The sequence below is a fragment of the Paramormyrops kingsleyae genome, unplaced genomic scaffold, assembly GCF_048594095.1.
Source record: "Paramormyrops kingsleyae isolate MSU_618 unplaced genomic scaffold, PKINGS_0.4 ups308, whole genome shotgun sequence".
NCBI classification, from domain to species: domain Eukaryota; kingdom Metazoa; phylum Chordata; class Actinopteri; order Osteoglossiformes; family Mormyridae; genus Paramormyrops; species Paramormyrops kingsleyae.
In genome coordinates this window covers 4,728-27,074 of record NW_027326245.1, presented here as the reverse complement: position 1 = coordinate 27,074, position 22,347 = coordinate 4,728, and the positions used below count along the sequence as shown (strand labels likewise).

General features: G+C 43.4%; 1 long non-coding RNA gene across 1 annotated transcript; it reads right to left on the bottom strand.

Moving 5' to 3' along the window:
* Positions 1-6,876: 6,876 nt before the first annotated feature.
* Positions 6,877-21,500, bottom strand: LOC140587524 (uncharacterized). Its single transcript, XR_011989194.1, has 5 exons — positions 21,289-21,500; positions 20,972-21,003; positions 8,587-8,625; positions 7,527-8,156; positions 6,877-7,447 (listed from the first exon to the last, which is right to left on the bottom strand). It is a non-coding gene; the product is annotated as an uncharacterized lncRNA (long non-coding RNA).
* Between the last annotated feature and the right edge of the window lie 847 nt (positions 21,501-22,347).

The following is a 22,347-nucleotide window of genomic DNA, read 5'->3' as shown; positions in this document are numbered from 1 at the left end:
AGAATTCCAGAATTTCCAAAATCTCCAGGTAATTTAATTTGATTTCATTTTGTTTAAACTGCACACACATAAAAATGATTAGCCCTGTTATGTATTTGTGTTTTATTTATTGTTTATTTATTAAGCACCCTATCCCTCATGGATGGCATGTTGTACAGGTCACCTGTGTTCCCATAAACTTTAACTTGTCTTGCAGTCTTGTTCCCCCCACACCCTCTGCTTTTTCCCTTCCTCTGTTTCTATCTTCACTCCAGGTCCAAGACGTTTCCAGCCCACTGTCCTTGGGAAAAGCCACCATCCGTGGCCACCGCTCCGGTTTCTCTGGGCCCTCCTGCCCTGCAGGCCCCTCGGGCCCCTCTGGTTCCTGTTCCTGCCCCCGTCCATGTCCTTGCCTTGCAGGTTCCCCTTCACCCTCAGGTCCCAGGCTTGTGGTACCGACGGTGTCCCTCCCCGCCCTATGGTCCCGACAGCGCCCCACTGCCTTACCATCCTTTCGTCCTGGTCCTAGTTCTCTCTTACCCGATCGTGATCCGTTTCCTTACTCCTGCGTGGTCTTCTCCTGTCGGGTCAGCAGTCCATATGGCTCTTTGCCCCGCTTGTGTCCTCTATCTGGCCCCGTTAACGGCCGTTCTCGTCTTCCCCGGCTCCTGTAACCCACACGAAATGTTTCTTGTCCCGTGTTATCACTCGTCTGTGGACCTGTCCTGGTGTGTGATGTACGTTCTATCATCCTGGTTGTCCCTAGTCTGACCCCAGTTCTCCTAGTGGTGTCCCGTCTTGCCCCCAGAGTGCCCTGTGCTGGTGTTGCCCCTGCCTACCCTGGTCTGCCTCGTCCCCTAATGGTGTTCGGTCTCTGCGCCCTTGTCCCGCAGCAGTGCCCATCTGTTGTCTTGTCCTTGCCTCTTCCACTGTGTCTCCCATCTTAGTGTACGTATAGCCTGCTGTCTTCCCCGCTGTCCCATCTGCTCCCTCACATGCCCTGTAAAAAGTGTCCTTCAGTCCTGCGATCCTCAGTCCAGTCATTGATGTTGCTGCCTGCATGTGCTCCCCAGTGTGTCCTGTGTCTAGTGTTCTTGCCTGATCCTCCCTACCCTGTTTGGACCCCTTGTGGTCTGTTTCCTTTGCCCTTCCTGTAGTGTAGTTTTCTTTAATAAAGCCCCTTTTGGTTTTCCTCCATGCCTGTCTTAGCCTCTGTCCTTGCCCTCGACGTGACACCATTACAGTGTGACCAGGTAAATGCTTCTAGCTGGACACCACACTACTGTAAATGCTGCTGAAGGCTTACCTCAGTTTATCATTATTCCCTTCATCTTGAAAGAGAACAGCAGCAACAAGTGGGAAAATGATTAAAAAGTAAAGAACACTGTTCTGTTAGTAAGCTTCTTAAGGTAAAGTCATTTTAAATAATAGTAGTTACTGATACTTTATTAATCCCTGTGGGGAAATTGTCTTTACGCCTCCCTCAACTTGCTCTTCATAGAGTAAGCTCTCCATAAAGGGCAGCCACCCATAGTGGCGCCCAGGGAGCTGGGGGTTAAGGGCCCTGCTCAAGGACCCGCAGACATGCTGAGGATGGGTTTGAACCGGTGACCTTGTGCTTACAGGCACACAGGCTCAGCCCACTGAGCCATGAATACAGGTATGAGATTCGCTGCTGAAAGTTGCAACACTGGCACAAAGCTTCAGCAGCAGAGATGTATGCGTGTGCCATGTTGTAGCCGATCAGTGTAAACACTACCCAGACGTGCTCTTGTTTATTTCAATCACAATGGGCGTATTCACATATTTCTTTACCCAGTACCAACTGTCGGATTATCATGTTATTATCATGGGAATAGCACGATTTGCAAGTGGGCAGGCGATCAGAGCTGCTTCGAGACGCCAAGTCAGTCACTCTTGTTCTTCCTATTTGTATCACGAAGCTGTAAAAATATATTTAGTTTCTACCTATATATATATTTGAAAAGTAGACCGTCCAAGGTTTCTGAGGGTGTTTTTTATATGACAAAAACTCGCAGAGTTATTTAAACGGTTTGGGTAAATTTCTGTCAGATCCCACCGGTGGGACGGCCGACTCCAGAGGGTTAATATAGCCCCTTTTGGTTTTCCTCCATGCCTGTCTTTGCCTATGTCCTTGCCCTCGACGTGACACCATTACAGTGTGACCAGGTAAATGCTGCTAGCTGGACACCACACTACTGAAAATGCTGCTGAAGGCTTACCTCAGTTTATCATTATTGTCATCGTCTTGAGAACAGCAGCAAAAAGTGGGAAAATGATTAAAAAGTAAAGAACACTGTTCTTCTTAAGGTAAAGTCATTATTGGAACTGAAATTAGAATAATGAAATACATTCAACAGAATGGTTGTCCATCCATCCATCTTCTGAAACTACTTTATCCCAACCAAGGTCACAGGGAGTCTATCCCAGGAACAATGGGCACAGACAGGGACCAACCCTGGGCAGTTGCCAACACACCTCAGGGCACACGCACACACAACTACAGGGCCAGTTTAGACTAATCAATCAACCTATCCTGCACATTTTTGGACCGTGGGAGGAAACTGGAGCCCCCAGTGAAAACTCACACGAACAGCGTGCAAACTCTACACAGATAGGACCCAGGACCAAACCCAGGACCTTCTCGCTGTGAGGCAGCAGCACTAACCACCGCGCCACCCTGTTGAAATGGTCGTTTGTAAAATAATACATTCAGGTTATGTTATTGTAGATCTGGAACGTGGTGTTAAAATGTAGTGGTGAACTTAAGACTGCCCATTCAGTATCGCTGTTCTCCTAATGATAGACACAACAATTAATATTAAATATTTTATATAAGACATCCGGAGGCTGCAGGACATCATCCAAGCAGCAGAGAAGCTCATTGGCTGCAGCCTCAACCTCAGTGATTCACTACCTGCCCCAAGAACAAAAAGGCGACCTGGCGAGATCATCGCCGACCCCTCCCACCTCAGCCATAAACTCTATCAAATTCTCTGTTCTTGGGGACGGATCTGATCCATCAGAACCACCAAATCAAAAGAAGAGCAAAGCTTTTTCTCCGAGCGGTTGCTCTGCTCAACACCTGATCCGCACTCTGCCGCTGGACTACTGGGCACTTCACTCTATATTTGAATTTATTTTATTATTACATATTTTTTTGCTTCTTTAAAACTAATCCCCTGCTTATTGCCTTTAGACTTTGTTTCAATATTTATTAGGATAGAATAGAGAGATAGAGACACACCTCAGAATAAATGAAGGCGATCAACTACACAGTTAAATGTCCAACAACCCAACCTAAAATCGACCTGCCCAGATGCACAGTCTTACTCTAAGGCTGGTGGAGAATGATGGAGGGGGTCCACTGTTCACCTGGCAGACGTCCTGAAGTCTGTTTCGACAGGGATTCCACAATGAAATTGGCTTGTTGCATCTTGGAGCTCGTCTGGCAGAGACGTCCTTTGCAGGGTCTCAGGAAGGGATTGAGTCAACCCAATAAAGCAGAGAGTGCTCTGGCCACAGGGTCTTTCTTCCCAAACATAAGCATATACAACATATATATCCATATATAGATATAAATTTAACTGAAGACAAGAAATATATGCAGTTACCAATGTAAAACAGGCATGCATACATACAGGAACTATACATAACAATGTAAACTATAGATATGGGTATGGTATCGGAATGTGCAGTGCAAAGTGGCTGCTGCTTATCAGTCCAGAAAACTTAACCTATACATGACAATATACATGCATATGAGGACCGTAGGGAAGAAGAAACTGCAGCATGAAGTGACTGGTGCTTATCAGTCCAGTATAAAAAGCAGGTGCAACTGCATGTAAGGTGCAGAGTGCAGTGAGCTGGGTGACCATTACCATAGTGCCTGGGGTGGGGGCACAGCTGGCAGAGGGTGGCAGTTGCTGGGGGTACAGACTGTTCCGGAGTCGGGATGTTCTGGTATTAACACTCCAGTACCATCTGCCTGGTGTCATGAGACTGATGATTTGTTGGGTGAGGTGTAGGCAGTGTAGACTACAGAAAGTGTAGGCATTGGTGAGCCTCCTTAACCAGCCGCTCCATGGTCTTTAACCAGTTTAGATCCTAAAACCAGTTGAAACAAGCAAAGCACGCAGGCACAGAAACACAAAGTAAGATGACTGAACAAAGCCAAGGCGGAGAGGGAGGGAGCAAGATGCATAAGAAGCCTCACAATACGTTGCTTAATATGATGAAGGGCAGCTCTGCCCCCTGCTGGTGGGATGGCAACAGCTGTTCAGTGAACATCTGCTTTAATTAAGTTCTGCATCATTTTCATTCCAGTGCTGGAAATGCTAGGAAACATGGATGGGTGATATGTAGCTTAATTAATTAATGTAGGTTAATTCATGTCAAAAGAAAGAAAGCTGAATTTTACACCACTGCATACAGTTAATTAAGAAGTTTAACCTTTTGCATGGCTGGATAGGCCAGCTTTACAAATACCAAACTGAAATTCACTAAGATGATTTCGGTCCAACTCGCAATATGCAAGGCTCATTTCAGCAGCATAGACACATGGTTCGAATTACGGGGGGAACTGGGGGGTACAGTACCCCCCGATCAAGACCTAGACCCCGCCAAAGAGACAAAAATAGCAGTTTGGGGGGGTTTTCTTTTGTTGTAAAGAAAAAAAAAAAAGCTAAACTCACCTTGCAGGAAAATTTCTATGTAAAACTATTTCAGACACCGTACTATTTTAACCACCTCGGCGCTAGAAGCAGCTTAGCCAGTCGGTTGCATCATTCATTCTCATTTACTGACCTGTTCATTGTGTTTGTCTGTCATGGTGCTGTTTGTCGTGCATTGGTAAGTGTAAATAGCCAGCAGAAGTCTAGCCTGTTGAAAATCTGTTATTTTACAACCTTCATTTATTCGTTTAAGTGTTTCATCTACTAATGCAAGCTGACGTCATTATAAGTTGAATTACTTACCATTGTACTTCTGAGGCCGGTACAGTCAACGTTAGTCAATTTAACTTGCAAGATAAGCTAAGTTCTCTATTTAAAACAGGCTTATTTGGTGAGGTAAAATCGATCATGGTCATTTTCCAAGGAGATGAACTCCCTATGTTTTCATTCTCATTTTATCATGAATAAATTGTGCCCTATTATTTGAATTTTAGTGGTATTGATTCTGCATTCCACTATTTCATATTTCTAGACATTTTTAGAAGCTTCATCTGATAGCCCAGATACTGCTTTGTTAAGTATAGATTAGATTTTATTCACAGACACACTACGAGGAAAAGGAAAGATGGAGACATCAGACACTTTTTCGGTGGTAAAAGAAGAGTAAGTAGGAAATATTAGTGTTAAGAGCTACAGAACATTACACCAAAAGTATAGGTGCAGTTTTGCAAACTGTTACTGTGTATGAAGGAAAGTGGTGGTCAGCAGAAGGCAGGAGAGGCACAGGAGCAGGAAGCAGGGAGATGGCAGGATGAGGACAGTGTGCAGGCAGCGGGGAGATGGCAGGATGAGGACAGTGTGCAGGCAGCAGGGAGATGGCAGGATGAGGACAGTGTGCAGGCAGCAGGGAGATGGCAGGATGAGGACAGTGTGCAGGCAGCGGGAAGATGGCAGGGTGAGGACAGTGTGCAGGCAGCGGGGAGATGGCAGGATGAGGACAGTGTGCAGGCAGCGGGGAGATGGCAGGGTGAGGACAGTGTGCAGGCAGCGGGGAGATGGCAGGATGAGGACAGTGTGCAGGCAGCAGGGAGATGGCAGGATGAGGACAGTGTGCAGGCAGCGGGAAGATGGCAGGATGAGGACAGTGTGCAGGCAGCAGGGAGATGGCAGGAGAGGCACAGGAGCAGGAAGCAGGGAGATGGCAGGGTGAGGACAGTGTGCAGGCAGCAGGAAGATGGCAGGATGAGGACAGTGTGCAGGCAGCAGGAAGATGGCAGGATGAGGACAGTGTGCAGGCAGCAGGAAGATGGCAGGATGAGGACAGTGTGCAGGCAGCAGGGAGATGGCAGGAGAGGCACAGGAGCAGGAAGCAGGGAGATGGCAGGATGAGGACAGTGTGCAGGCAGCAGGGAGATGGCAGGATGAGGACAGTGTGCAGGCAGCAGGAAGATGGCAGGATGAGGACAGTGTGCAGGCAGCAGGGAGATGGCAGGATGAGGACAGTGTGCAGGCAGCGGGAAGATGGCAGGATGAGGACAGTGTGCAGGCAGCAGGGAGATGGCAGGATGAGGACAGTGTGCAGGCAGCAGGAAGATGGCAGGATGAGGACAGTGTGCAGGCAGCAGGAAGATGGCAGGATGAGGACAGTGTGCAGGCAGCAGGAAGATGGCAGGATGAGGACAGTGTGCAGGCAGCAGGGAGATGGCAGGATGAGGACAGTGTGCAGGCAGCAGGAAGATGGCAGGATGAGGACAGTGTGCAGGCAGCAGGAAGATGGCAGGATGAGGACAGTGTGCAGGCAGCAGGGAGATGGCAGGATGAGGACAGTGTGCAGGCAGCAGGGAGATGGCAGGATGAGGACAGTGTGCAGGCAGCAGGAAGATGGCAGGATGAGGACAGTGTGCAGGGAGCAGGGAGATGGCAGGATGAGGACAGTGTGCAGGCAGCAGGGAGATGGCAGGATGAGGACAGTGTGCAGGCAGCAGGAAGATGGCAGGATGAGGACAGTGTGCAGGCAGCAGGGAGATGGCAGGATGAGGACAGTGTGCAGGCAGCGGGAAGATGGCAGGGTGAGGACAGTGTGCAGGCAGCGGGGAGATGGCAGGATGAGGACAGTGTGCAGGCAGCGGGAAGATGGCAGGATGAGGACAGTGAGCAGGGAGCAGGAAGATGGCAGGATGAGGACAGCACGCAGGACCAAGAGGTGAGTTAGAAATGAGGCTGTACTTTAAGATCTACTGCATCATCAAGACAGATATTAGCCCAACAGGTAAATATTTATTTCTGAAGGCTGTTGGAGCTGGGGGGACTGAGAGGGCAGGAATAACACCAGACTGCTGGACCAGACCAGGCTGTTCGTAAATGTATAGGCTTATTACTTTTACTAGTATACTTCTCCTAGGATAATTCCTGGGAGTTATCAAAACCAAGTTCTTTTGGATAGGGATAAGGATAATGAGATCTTCTGCATTGATTCTCATTTTGTCGCATGTCCAGACCATGACCGTTTGTTGCATACATGTTAGTAAACACCCCTGGCGCATCTTGTACTCTTAACATTGATCTTGGTGGCGACTATTTGTATTGACGCGGTAGCAGACCATAATGGTCATAGAAGTGTTATGAAGGCAGTACCCCCCAATTATGGAGGGGTAATTCACATTCTGCATCAACCATAGGTTCACTGGTGACAGACTGTGTTACTGCAGACACATTGTCCTCAGATTCACTTTCATCATTGTCAACAACTTCAGAGTCACTTACTTCAATTTCACCTGGAAAAGATTATTAAAGAGATATGAATGCGTGTGCAAGGTTTTTTTCTCTTTAAATTGTACCAGTTTTAATACTAACCATCAATTTCGATGTCATCAAGCGATTTCCCTCGCACACTGGAAAGCTGCCCTTTTTCCATTGCCAAAAGTAGCTTGGAAATTTTAGCCAGTTGCATGGTGGGAATGGGTAACCTGTAGAACTCGCGATGAACATGGAGGTCATGACCAAGGAAATCTGCGAGTTGGTCCAGTTCATTGTTTTTTAAATTGAGCACTTGTGACAGTGTAGCCACATGTTTTCGCAGTTGGGTCGACCTGAGGTGCTCAGGATTTTTTGCTCCACACCAACTTGCATGGATGCATAAACAGTCCTGCCCTCTGTAGTAGCTCAATGATTTAGGTCTTGCAAACAAGAATATATTTGTATCACAGACACTGCATTCAGTTCTCTTACTGACCAATAGTGACAAGGCATCCACCATGATTGGTGTAAGTAGAATAGCAACTTTCCTGCCCCTTTTCCCCACAATCTCAATCCGTCTGAAATAGTTGCAGAGCTTCTGTTCAGTCTGTTACAATCCCATAGCGATGTCTTCATGGAGGTCTGTTTGGTCTCTCTCGTGAAAACTCTGGAGTGGCATTTTCTTCAGCACGTCTTCTATTGAAAACCATGATTTGTGCAAGGGTGACCTTTGCAAGTTCAGCATAGCTGTGTCATATGAAAGCACTGTAAATTTTTTTTTTTAATTTTTAATATTAAACCAATTAATTGTACTGTGAACGATATCAAATGACACAGACTACTATAAATATCTGTGAAGTGATATTTATATTTATCTATGATCCGACTTTTACTACACAATGATAAAAGGTCATTGATGTATATTTGTATTTCAAAACTTTTACAAGCTGTTAGATCTTAATATGGCCAGTATCAAAAGTCTCTTTTAAATAATCATACTGTGTCGTACTTAATCGTAAATTGATTAAAAAAAAATAATGTAAGTACATGGGTTAATTCATAAGTGTTTCCATTTTCACATTTCTCGAGGGTTAGACTTGCATTAGTCAGGTTAGGGTATAAAAAAGTTACACGGGCAAATAAAATCTTTGCATAAGCTTTTGCATCACCAGTTTACCTTTTCTGGACACAGTGTTGGAGTCTTCTCAATGGTCATCTGCAACAAAGAACAAATACAGCATCAGCAGGCTCAATGGTTAACCTGAATACCGTAAGCAAATCAACAAATAGAAAACATAATGGGGAAAAAACGGTGGTATTGTTGCATTCATAATTCATTGTACACAGGGACGGATTATGGGTTGTGTGGGCCCCTGGGCCCTTGGCAGCCAAACGCCCTTGTAGGAATTATTAGCTCAGGTAAATTTTAATATCTCCACCAATATGTTTCAATTAATTAAAGTTTAATTAATTATTATTTAATGCTGATTATTAATCAATCGTTATGCCAAATGGTCGGCTCCTCCAAACTCGATTGCGGTATCCCTGTGAGTCTGTTAATGTGAGACTTAAATGGGATTCACTAATTACCAATATCACTTAGTAACCTGGGTTAGAAGGCTCGTCCACCGAGCTGCGTCACCAGATAATGTAAACGATTGGTAGCAGAGCCCCCCCCCTCATGGCCGATGAGAGAGAGTCTCGCGATGTTTCAGGCGAGTTTGAGGTTCAGAGCGTGTAGCAAGATCGCACAGAGGCAGGAACTTATTATGAGACACACAATGACGGAGGCTAAAGTTGTGTAAAAGACATGCATTTATTCCTAACTAACACTACAACTAACATAAGACAGACATTACACCTAACACAAACAACAAACACGAAATAACGGAATACAACAAACAATGTAATTATGAAAATGCAATGACCGGATTTAAATGAGTAACCTTAAATGGGAAATACTGTTCTGCAAAGCAAGCACAGTTTGTGGAAACACGACCCTAAAGTCTTATAGCAGGTTAACAGAACAGCTTAAGTTGTTAGAATGAAAGGAAGTTGGTTTACTTGGTTGAAGAGTGGGGGGGGGTCTTGGCAGTTGATGGCAGAGCTGCTGAGCTGATGGCACTCAGGAAGGCGCGGCGTTTGGAGCAGTGGAGTGGAGCCCCTTTGGATTATCTCTCCTGGTGAAGCTTTGTCTTGGGTGCTGTTCTCTGTTCAGCTGGGCCTTCACCGGAGGGTTTCTGGTGGGCTTCTCGTCTCCCGGGCTGATGGTCTTTTCCGTACGGCTGCTGGGTGTTCTCTGCGCTGCTTTGTTCTGAGGTCCAGGTTTTTATGGTCTAAAGTTCATGAATAGGGATGACCAGGAATTCGAATCCTGGCCCAATGGCTGGCCATCCATTTGGCGGGCTTTCAGAAGGGGGTCTGTATCAGTCCTTTTGGGATTTATGGCCCAACTGAATCTCCCTTTACTGATGATTTTCATTAAGCTGTTATAACTTTTGATACATCCACTTTTATGGTAATCACTGACCAGATTTAGAATCAGGAGTGATTTTCCATCAGTTTGACACCAAACATGCCATACCAGCTTCACAGGTACATACCTCATACCATCTGCATTAATTGATTAAACAATTAATTATTTTATCTATGTGACTCATTCACATCAGTATGGGATACAGGTGTTTTGGGTTGCACCTCAACAGATGTTACACTTTGTGCAGATATTACATCAAATATTCATATTACAAACAGCACATCTTATCCATAGATAGGCGTGGCCGTTAGTTTGTGGTAATAACAATATAAGTTGCACATCTGGAAACAACATATTTTGTTTGGTGTGGCTTATGCCAATTCATCTTCTCCAGAATGGATAAGATACACCTAAATTCAGTTCTTTTAACATAGCATGGTAGAAACAAAGAAACTTGGTAACCGTCCACCAAGATCAGATAAGGACCACAAAGGAATGTTGGAAGAGAAGGGGGGGGGGGGGGGGGGTTTAACAAAGCAGACTCTCTAAAAGTTAGTACACATTGGTTACACTCACTTTCCAGATTCTTCTGGTATACCATGAGAACATACATACAATGGTAGCTATACCTATCTATTTATTTAAATTTATATGTGTTCAAGTGCAAAGGGGTGAAATAGGTGATACTCCGTGAACATGGTTATAAGGGTGGCACACAAAACACTAAGATTGTCTAAGGACACATACAAACATAACGTATCTGTATATTGAGACTAGTAGTCGTGAGTAAATCAATATACAGGGTATACAAAAGCAAACTTAAATGAAATTTCCTTTAGGGTGTTCGTCTGTTGGGTGAGTGAGATGTAAGGCAGAGTGTATGGGGAGGGGGTTGTGTGCCAAGTCGAGGGACCCCTGTCCGTGAAGTCCACTCTGCTTGTCTGTAGGTCCCTAAATCTTTGGGCAATAAAAGTTGGAGTGCTGGCCTCCCTGGTTATCTGTGTGTGTGTGTGTTTGTGTGTGTAACCCCCCCCTTTGGTGCCTCTCGTACCAGGCTCGGCCTTGTCTCAGGCCACCTGGAATTTAGGCCCTGTGATATGTGCATGTGTGATCCTACACCCTCCATCCATGTTTCCATCAGAGGCCCTATAGGGTCAGGGGCCCTTGTAGGCAGAGGATCAAAGAATGTAGGCCCTCTAAAATAGACAAACGAAAATACATTGTTGATAAGCGTTGCAAATTGTTTTGGGCTAGGGGCCCCACGGGCCCCCTGCACCCCAAGGGCCCCTGGGCAGCGGTCCCGCTGGCCCGGTCCGTAATCCGTCCCTGATTGTACAGAATAGGGTTGGGTGATGTGTAACTTCTTCGCATATGACAATGTCTACAGTGAAACAATTGGATCATGACATGGGGGAAGGGTGATGTTTTGGTCGTCTTGTAAATGTACTACAAATTTCTATAAAGTTTCTTTTACACTATTTAATGACTATTTATAAATTCATCAAGTACTTGAATACCATTAATTTATTTCATATTATTGTAGTTACAGTAATCCCAAAGCTGACATTTCAGATGTACCTCTTTAGAAGGTATAGATGTTGAACCACACAGGAGAAGTAGGTCCCTATGAATCATCAGGGCCTCATATAACATCCTGGTTCACACCATACTCAACACCACATCTAGTGTGTGTGTGTGTTTACAGTAACATGGTTACACCTGTTATTAAGAACCTTCCGTACCAAGAGGCTTTTCTGAAAGGTGAGAGTGGACAAGCAGGTCCCTACAATCCACATGGGCTTCATAGAACACATTCTAGATTACACCTTAATATACACACACATAAGGCCCTTACTTGCGTTCCCATATACCATGTTCCTGTATACGCATACACATGCACAATGGACTTGAGGCAAAATGATACCCTAAACTGAACTGTGGGATATTATTAAAATATTATGTTTCACATTGTCTGGATTCCAGACACAAAACTCCAAACATCAAACACTCTGCTGCAGCTTTAAACTCAAGTCTCAAAACTCCCACAAATAGACTTTGCAAAGAAGAAAAATGTTCATCCATTGGATGAATCAAATGGAAACTAGTGCTGAACTAGAAAACTAAACTTTGAAAGCTAACATAAATAAAGCTAATATAAATAAAGGCCCCCCTAAAATACATCCTTTTTTTGTTTTTCGGGGGACTTGCCCCTTTAAGCTTAATTTGGCTATCACTGATACATAATATATTTAATTGATGTAAATGTTCGCCCTCCAGTTTACAGACCTGTCAATCAGTTTAAGAGCCCCAGCAGGTTCAATTATAATAAAATTTCAGCAGTGAGTTGTAATCAGGCCCGGCACCACGGGGGGTAAGGTGGCGTCGCCCCATCAGAGGGAAAATGCCGCCCCCTCTGTTAAAATAAGCCCTAATTGAACTTTTAAAAAAAAAAATAAAATAATAATATTCATTTTTGAAGACTAATATATAAGTTAGACCACTATAGTTAAAAAATAAAGTCTACGTTTTACATACGTGTCAGTACGTTCTAGACTAGATTTTCAAATCCAGGCACTTGATTGGTCAATTGGGTGAGCAGAGCAAACTAACTCATTCACAACTTTGGGTTTTAGTAACTGGAAATATGCTACGGACACTGCAAAAGGGTTTAACAGACATGCCAATAGTAAAGAACATCAAACGTGTGTGGCTTTTTGGAAAGAGAGACAGTTGCGATGTTCTACAGGCAGTGAGATTTCAACTGTGGTTAATTCCGATCAGCTCTCTCGAAACCGCCTGTATGTCTCTGCCATTGTAGACATTATTGGATTCCTTGTCTCAAACGAATTGCCATTGAGGGGATCCATCGATTCGGTTGATAACCGAGATCAAGCGGGAAGTGGACTTTTTCTGTCTTTGTTTAATTACACTTTGAGACAGAATGAAAAGCTTGGCCGGGCTTATAGTACAGTTCTGAAAAACACTGTTGAGGTATGGTTTAATTTTTAAATGTTTTGGTGTGTTGGCTTGATCGAGAAACAGCTAACAAGCTGTTGTGACGCTAAACACTCTAGAGATAGACTGATAGATACAGACTGGGAGATACACTTAGACTGACAGACACAGGTTGAGAGATGCACTTGATTGATGGATTCTGGCCTCGACATACACTTAGACTGACAGACACAGGTTGAGAGATGCACTTGATTGATGGATTCTGGCTGGGAGATACACTTAGACTGACAGAAAACAGGTTGAGAGATGCACTTGATTGATGGATTCTGGCCTCGACATACACTTAGACTGACAGACACAGGTTGAGAGATGCACTTGATTGATGGATTCTGGCTGGGAGATACACTTAGACTGACAGAAAACAGGTTGAGAGATGCACTTGATTGATGGATTCTGGCTGGGAGATACACTTAGACTGACAGACACAGGTTGAGATGCACTTAAATTAACAGTGACACATAGATATGAAGGGTTCCACTCTTCAAACAGGATCTCTGTGCTCCAGTTGGGATCTATGGCCTCCAAGCACTCCGCTCTTACTGCAGCTCAGCCAGGCTGGGCTGGGCCCGGCGAGGGTGGCGGGGGCCACTCGCACTCGGCCTTCTGTATGAGGGAGATCTGAGTGATGTGGGGCCTCTGACAGCCGTTCTCTGTGTCCTGCTGTCCTGCCCGCCGGCCGCGTGTGTGACGGTAAGAGACCTGTTACAGCTAGTATGCATGGAGTGGGTCCTTGCTGAACCACAGGCAGGCCAGGCCTCGTTCCACATCAGTGTTGTGTGCAGACCTCCCTGTGAGCAAAAACAAATGGCTAATTTAACATGCGCTCTGACAGGCTCCTGAGGGCCTGTGGGCCCAGGGTTTGCTTGTCCTCCTAACGAGCTGGAACAGCCAGGAGCCCGATCTGGATGGGCCCACTACAAGAGCCTGGATAATGAGAGAACAGCCAGGCAGGAACTCTGGTTGTCTACGATACATCTGTCCACATGGATGTAGATCCTAGCCAGATCACAGACTCCCTCATTACAGCACTCAGCCAGGGGACAGCTCTTCCAGGGAATGCTGAGAACGTGAGACCCAAGAGGCGTGTTTTGGACAGAACAGGAGCAGTCAGTCACCGGGTATAATCAGTGAGATTGATGTGCACACCCACCAGGGATATGTGTGCTCCTGTGGAGGGCTGTCATTTTGGGCTCTGCTATTGTGAGTTCCTGTGTGGAAGAAGAGAAGCCTTCCAAAGCAACAGAGTATGGCTGTGTGAGTCACTGAATGCAGTGTTACCCAAGCACACTGCAGCTCAGCGGCTCCACACGTGTCTCCAGCCCAGAGCATGCTGGGACAGCATGCAGACGGCTCATGCATAGAATTAGCCCTCAATTTCTGGCACAGGGGCTCCATTACCATCACGCCTTAGGGTGTTCTGGGAGAGTGAAACACAGGGTCGACAGGGTCAAACAATGCATCGCCAGTGCTGGACCCAACACCATATTCAGTGTTGCTGGCGTGCCACAGGTTTCTGCTGGACCAGCAGTCTCTGCATGAGCAGCTCTCCATCCCAGCAGCATGGTGGGAAAACCAGCTGTGAGTGGCACCTTCACTCTGTAAACAAAAAAAAGCCCCGTCTATGGCTCACAGCAGATTTTTGGAGCCCTCTGGCGTCCATTCCTGGGAAAGACAACATTCCATTTGCTGGGCTGCTTGGCCCGTCAGTGTTTTGATGAGCCATAGCCATAGTTTATCCGACGTCCTCCCTTGTAGGCTCTTCGGAAAAGTGTTTTAGTCCATAGGCCCGTGTGTTACCAAAATGGTTAACCTCTCCCTGTCAACCGGTGTGTTTCCCAATAATTTTAAACATGCCATAGTGGAGCCATTATTGAAAAAAGTAGGCTTAGATGTAACGGACCCCAACAGCTTTAGGCCTATTTCTAAGCTTCCGTTTCTTTCTAAGCTCCTTGAGAAGGTGGTCTATGAACAGTTGTCTTCTTTCCTGAATCAAAATAACATCTTTGAACCGTTTCAGTCCGATTTTCGTAAATACCATTCTACGGAAACGGCTTTACTGAAAGTGTCCAGCGACATTATGATGGCTGCTGATTCTGGAGAACACACTGTTCTGGTTCTCTTGGACCTGTCTTCAGCTTTTGATACAATTGATCATCAGGTCCTGCTGATGAGACTGAGGGATCAAATAGGTTTATCAGGGACAGTTTCACAGTGGTTTTCTTCTTATCTATCAGGGCGTAGTTTTAGTGTTACAGCAAACCAAATAAGGTCTGAGTCTGCGGATTTATTGTGTGGAGTGCCCCAAGGCTCTGTCCTGGGTCCTGTTCTTTTTTTGCTGTATTTGACCCCTTTGGGTAAGATCATCCAACAGTTCAGTGACGTTTCTTTCCACCTATTTGCCGATGATATTCAGCTGTATTGCTCTTTTAAACCATCTGAGATGCATACATTAGATTCTTTGTTTCATTGTTTAGTGGAATTAAAAAAATGGCTAAGCATAAACTCCCTTCAGCTAAACGCAGACAAAACTGAAACTCTGGTTATTGCCCCTGTTGATTCAATCCCGGGGATTAAACAGTTCCTGGGTAATCTAGGCCTGTCTGTGAAGTCCAGCCTTAGAAATCTGGGAGTTATATTGGACAGTGAAATTTCATTTATGCAGCATTGTAAGCAGCTAACGAGAAACTGTTTTTTTCAGCTTAGGAACATCTCCAAACTTAGATCAATGGTCTCACGAGATGATTTGGAGCTTCTCATTCATGCTTTTGTGTCTTCACGTTTAGACTATTGTAATAGTTTGTTTTCATGCCTGAATAAAAAGGAGCTCCTTTGTCTGCAATTAGTACAAAACTCTGCAGCGAGAATCTTGACTCGCACTAATAGGAGCACTCACATATCCCCTATTTTAAAACAACTTAATTGGCTGCCTGTGTCTTTTAGATATAAGTTTAAGATTCTGGTTCTGGTTTTCAGAGCCTTACATGGACAGGCTCCGTTTTATATTAGCGACTTGATCCACCTCTGCACCTCTGCGCATGCTTTGAGGTGTATGGATCAAAATTTGTTGAAAGTTCCTCGCACTTATTTTCGCACTAGAGGTGACCGTTCTTTCCAGGCTGTAGCTCCTAGGCTTTGGAATGATCTTCCCTCCTCTTTGCGTTTAATGGAATCTGTCGTCAGTTTTAAGAGAGAACTAAAGACTCATTTATTTGTCCAGGCGTTCAAATAGTTATTTATGGGCAGTTATGATTTTTGTGTGGTCTTGGCTTTTTTTGTTATGTTTTTCTTTGTTTACTATGTTGTGAAGCACCTTGTGGCTTTTGCCTGTGAAAGGTGCTATATAAATAAAGACTACTTACTTACTTACTCTATGACCTCATTTGTATAAATGGTAACAAAGCAGCAAGCAAAATTACGAAGTTTCTGCTAAAAGCATAATTATTTGTGTTAGTGCAAGTGCATAGTGTCCTTTGTCAAAATGCAGCATATTTCAATTTACAGTGCAGTAAAATTTCATTGAAATTCACTGAAAGTTAACTGTTTTGAACAGATTATCTAAACGTTTGAAAAATCGGCTGTAGTTGTACAAAGTTTTGCTGGTGGGAAACACTGACTGAGAGAAGTATTCATGAAATTTGGGGGAAGTGGTGATTGAATGCAAATTGAGTCAAAGCAATGCAAAAGTATTCATAGTTTAGCTCACATAGTCCAATGGTATGGTGCATGTGTTAAGTGTTTGGAAAAAGTGGACATGGAATTGAGACACGTGTTAAAATGACTGGAAAAAAGTGCAATGCATTTAACCCGAGTGTGTTTTATGGCTTCACTGTGAGGCTTGACTGTATCTCCCTCCTCAATGATCAGTTTAATCTAGCTGGTGAAGCTGAAGGCAAAGCGGGAAATTAGTTTAGTCATGACTTCAGAAATTACCCTGACAAGGGATTCTGTACAATCAGAGATGGAGCTGCTGGTTGGGCTGGTCATCGCCTGCTTTTTCTAACTGATGTAGGTCTGAATGTAAAGTTTCAAACTGCTTAATATGTATTAATCTGTTTTATAATGTTCACACAAAAAGAGCTTTTAATGTGTGTTGCACCTTACATCTTCTACTGTACAATGTTATTCTGCATTTGATTCCTCCTTGAATGGGGGGTGAAGAGAAATAACTAGCAAGAGAGACAGAGAGAAACTATTCGGAGGTGCTATTGTCCAAAGTTGAACTGATTGTCCAAAGCCTTTTTGTTGTCAAATTTAAAAAAGTTAATCTAAATCACCTATTACCCACTGTAATCCTTTCTATACCCACCTCTGTATGACTTCACAGAGCATCACTACCAACAAAATAAGAGGGTTACAGTTAAAGTAGGTGAAAAGGAAGGAAGAAACCTTGGGAGGAACCAGATTCAAAGGGGAAGCCCATCCTGCAAGAGCTGGCAGAGGAAGTGATATGAGCAAAATGGCAAAGTCCCAATTCACACTGTCCATGTTTTAAGATTAAAATGAGTAAAAAGTGGCCGGTCCTGATTTCTTGTCTTACATCACACTCCAAGATGGTCACTGATTGGTGGGCTCTGAGATGGACCTGTGATCTGAAAACCACAAACCATTTACATTTAATTTTGAAATATTAAAAAAATATTAATTAATTCAGAATATTTATTAAATTAAAATAATGACGAAAATACATTAAATATATATTTAAGACTTAAGCAATGCAATAAGACTTTTACTTTCACTAATTAATAAACCAATATTAAACTTTGACCAGCAGGTGGCAGCAAAGCATGTGTGAAGAAGAGGCCATCAGCGGTACAAAGCACTGGCTGTACAGGTTCCAACACTGCAGACAAACCTCCCTGTTTAACTGACTCACATGGTATGACTAAGATTGAGCAGGGCCGCATGAGAGAGGTCTCACTGCAGTTAGTGTAACTATTTATTTTACAACTTTTCTGTCTCATTCTGCTTCATAAAGGGCACACCCCACTTCCAACTTCCTCTGACGCAAGGAGATTCGTGCACAAATGGCTACAGCATAAACTGAAACAATAATGATATATAAAAAGGCATTTCATACAAACACAGCATAACCTTGCTGATAAAGCCTTGCAGTTTGTGCATTTATTTACACTAATAGTGGGTGTATGCTAATTATATTAACAGGATTAATAAGCCAGTATATTTAATCAGAATTCCCTAAGACCTGTGCTTTGTATTGGCCCCTCCCATTTTGACAACAACAAACTACATGTCACTGCAGGGCTTTAGAGACTAACTACTCCAATAATTGCGTAGTGATATTGAAGAAGAACATGTCATCGACTACGCCCACTAATCATGCCAGCCTTAATACATATATCAATAAAAGTTTTTACATTTTTAATACGTATTGTCTGCGGTTATGTGATAACGAAGACCTAAATATATATTTGCTTTAAATATGTGACTCATGTTAGAGAAAATATAAGTAAACCATGAGGACAGAAAAGTCACTGAATAACAGGAATGACCGACATATAGTGCCAAACAGATAAGGTGCAAAGACTGTACTCATAGTACAAACAAAGTAAACGTAGTGCACTATGTAAGGTAAGTTGTAAATTTGTTTGCACTTTGCAGCTTACCTTGCGTTGACTCTTTGTAGTACGGTCCCCACGACGGTGGTGGAAATATAAGGGGCTGGTTATCAGGGGGCATGGATTTTGTGGCAGTTTCTATATTGGCGTTGCTGGTGGAGGGAGCCGCATTTGTGGGTTTGTATTCTGCAATGGCTTGAATGCCCTGTGTATTAAGGCGAACTTGTGGACGATTACATCGTCCACACAGCATAGAATTAATAAGACTTGTTCACTGTCCCCCTGTTGCTGTAATATTCTGGGAAGTTGTGATTGTTTAACTCCTCTGCGCACAGTTAGGAGCTACTCCAACTCCACCTAGCAGACATACGTACGAGGAGATTGCGGTATGGAATGATTCTGTCCCTGTATGGACTAATCATCCCCAAATTCTATTGCGTCCATGATTCACCTATATCATTGTGCTAAGGTTGAGCAGCACAACATGTTTTTCTCAGATCTCAAGACCAGACGATAGTGAGGATAGCTGAGAAGATCACTAGAGTCTCTCTCCCCTCCGTCATGGACATTCATATCACACGCTCCATCTGCAAAGCCACCAACATTGTGGATGACCCCACCCACCCCTCACATTATCTTTTCACCCTCCTAGCGTCTGGAAAAGCATTCAGGCCGTCACACCCAGACTCAGGAACATGGTGTCAGACTACTGAACTCTCAGGGACTGATCTGATACCACACACACACACACACACACCATAGCTGTCAAGTCTCCCGTTTTGGCCGGGAAACTACCGTATTTTACCTCTCTTTCCCGCCGTCCTCCCGTATTAGTATTTTCCCATAAATCTCCCGTATTATAAGATCATTTAAAAAAAAATTCATCTGCCTCTCCAAACTGAACTGTCAGTAGCCTCGCGAGAACTGCCACCTGCAGTAGTCTTCAGGTCATTCACAACATTAACCAGGTCATAAATGCGGAATTTTAAATGGCAATGCTGTGTGCTAAAAACAACGTTACTTTCACCTTCTGTGACGTCTTCAACAAGGATACAAATTCTGCAACAAATCTGTATAATAAGTCATTAGTGAATGCCAGAGAGCCACATGAGTGAACATGAGAAATTAAGAGAAAATGTGTAATGAAAATAAAATGTAAATGACAAGTGGTTATTTTAGATTTCTTGTACACCTGTCTTAAAATGTAAGGGATACTGTAGCTTGGTTGGGCTGGTGGGATGGCTCGCGGTGGGTGCCGGAAAATTTCCCTTATTTTCCAATCCAAAACTTGACAGGCATGACACACACACACACACACACACACAGGTCTGTAATTATATCTTCGTGGGGACTCACCATTCATTTCTATGGGGAAAACTGTAATCCCAACATGACAACCTTAACTCCTTCCCAGCCCTAACTTTAACCATAAGTAATCAAACCAAATACAAGACTTCTGGCATTTTCAGTTTTTTGATTGTATTGACAGATCTTTGTGGGGACCTGAAAAATGCCCCCCAAAGGATCAAAATAACAGGCTTTTGTCACATTGTGGGGGACATTTGGTCCCCACAATGTAATATAAACCTAATCCACACACACACACAGATTAGGTATCTGAGTCTTTGTGGGGATTCTCAATTCATTTGTATGGGCATATCCCCAATCCTAACTATGGCAACCTTAATCCTTAATCCCTACAGTACTAACCAAGAAGTAACAGTAAGTAACCAAACAAAATACAAGACTTTTGGAATTATTATTCCTTTGATTGCATTCACAGAATTTTATAAAACTGAGTGAGTTTTTTCTTTTGGAGACCAAAAACATGTCCCTACAAAGTCAAATTAACATGTTTTAATAACACCAGGGCTCTCAAGTGTCACGCATTGAGAGTGATAGTCACTCTTTTCAGTCTTTTGTCACGCACTCCCGCCACACATTGTATTTCTCACGCGGAAAAATAATTTGTAGGCTAATATGCCGCAGAGCCCAATTTTTCCCCAGACCAGGGCACAGTAGCGCCTCACTATAAAACAAGCGTGTCTCCGCTGGAGTCTAATGGTGCGTTCGTTTTTCTCTCGGAACTCGGAAATTCTGAGTTGAGTGACATTATGGTGCGTTCGATTATTTCTCTCCAAGTCGGAACTCGGATAAAAACGTCACGAAACGTCAAGAAAAACGTCGCTTCCCGTCGGAAATACGCCTCTTTTATGAAGTCGGACAAGATTTGCCCCAAGAGCCTGTCACTTACCAGGCAATCAAAAAAAAAGAAAGGGCCAACACAATAGCCAATCAGAAAATAGTACGATTGTATCTGGGTAAAATACAACACAACAACCAATGAAAAGTCATCCTGTGGAATGTCACTCTTGCCTGTCTTCAAAATTTGACAGCCCTGTAACACTGTGGGGACATTTGGTCCCCACAACATAATATATACATGACCACCCACCCAAACACACACAGACACACATATACACAGACTGGCTTACCTATATCCTCTATAGAGTCCTTAATGAAATATCTGCAAAGCAGTTATGGCATGGCGTTAGGTTTGAACATGCAGTTTTTAAGGACACTGCACGAATTCTGAACGAAACACTGCACTAATTCTAAAATGATTTTATATGAACTTTATTTAACATAAAATAAAATAGAAATCAAACCAAAATTTAGTCTCTCAAAAAACTTATATGTGACATATCATCGTTCATATTATTAGAAATTAAAAACACCAGGATACAGAATTTGAATAACAAGAACTATAGTCTTCTTTCTCAAAAGCCTAAACAACTATCTGAAGACCTACTAGTTCCTGAATTGTAGATGTTGCCTATGAAATTCGCTGAGTTGACGTCGCGCTACCAATATTGCTAAAATGCTAATTGCGTCAACCAGCTATGGAAATACAGCGGCGGTACACCCCCAATACAGCGGTATTACGCATTACTGTAATGTTGCCTAGCAAAAACATATTGTCAAAAAAAATTACAGACAGACTTCATAGACAGAGCTGCGTGGTTACCTATTGACAAGTAGATACCTGATTTGGGGGCTTGAAAGGCGGTTAAATATCCAATCACGCCGAGTTACATTAAGCACAAACTAAAGATACTACTCGTGATTGGACCAGTTTCAAATTTGTCCCGCCCTGACAATAAATTCTTTGATTTCATTCGTTGAACATTAGTGTCCGTACATATCTTCATTTTATTCGACCAATTACAAATATCACGGTGGTTTCCATAGAAACAAAATCATTGCAGGTTAAACACAAACTTTCTGACAGAGAGATGGCACAGAGGTGAGCAGCATCTCTTCGTGTGTTTCTTGCTATTTCTTCAGATTATTTTTTGTTAGCATATTTAATCTTATATTTAATTTTATGTCCTGATATAGTACATGCAAATATTGCGGCAAAATATCGTTGAAATATATTTATAATTAGTAGTTTAAACTGTAGATGCTGTGGCCATTATTCTTAATATGATTGTTTATATTTAAATGGTAAGAGAAAATATTTGTGTTAAACTTAAAAACAATAAGACTTATGGTTGATATGATTGGTTATACTCATCCGGCCTGTGATAATGCATTTCATCTGAAGATGTTATTCTGAAAAGATCGCCTATACGTTTACTTTTTAAATGTCCCATGTTCTTGAAGTAAGATTAACCTTTTGCTAGGTTCGGTACCATGGCGATGTTATAGCGTATCGAAGCAGCGTCATAATTTCGCAAGCTTTACTGTATTGTGAAGCAGTTTTAGCAATTCGGCCGTTACTGCCGGAGTTTCAAGAAGTTGAAAAAATACAGTGCCTAGTTTGGCTTTGCGAGTATCACATACTGTATGGCTAGTTTATTATATG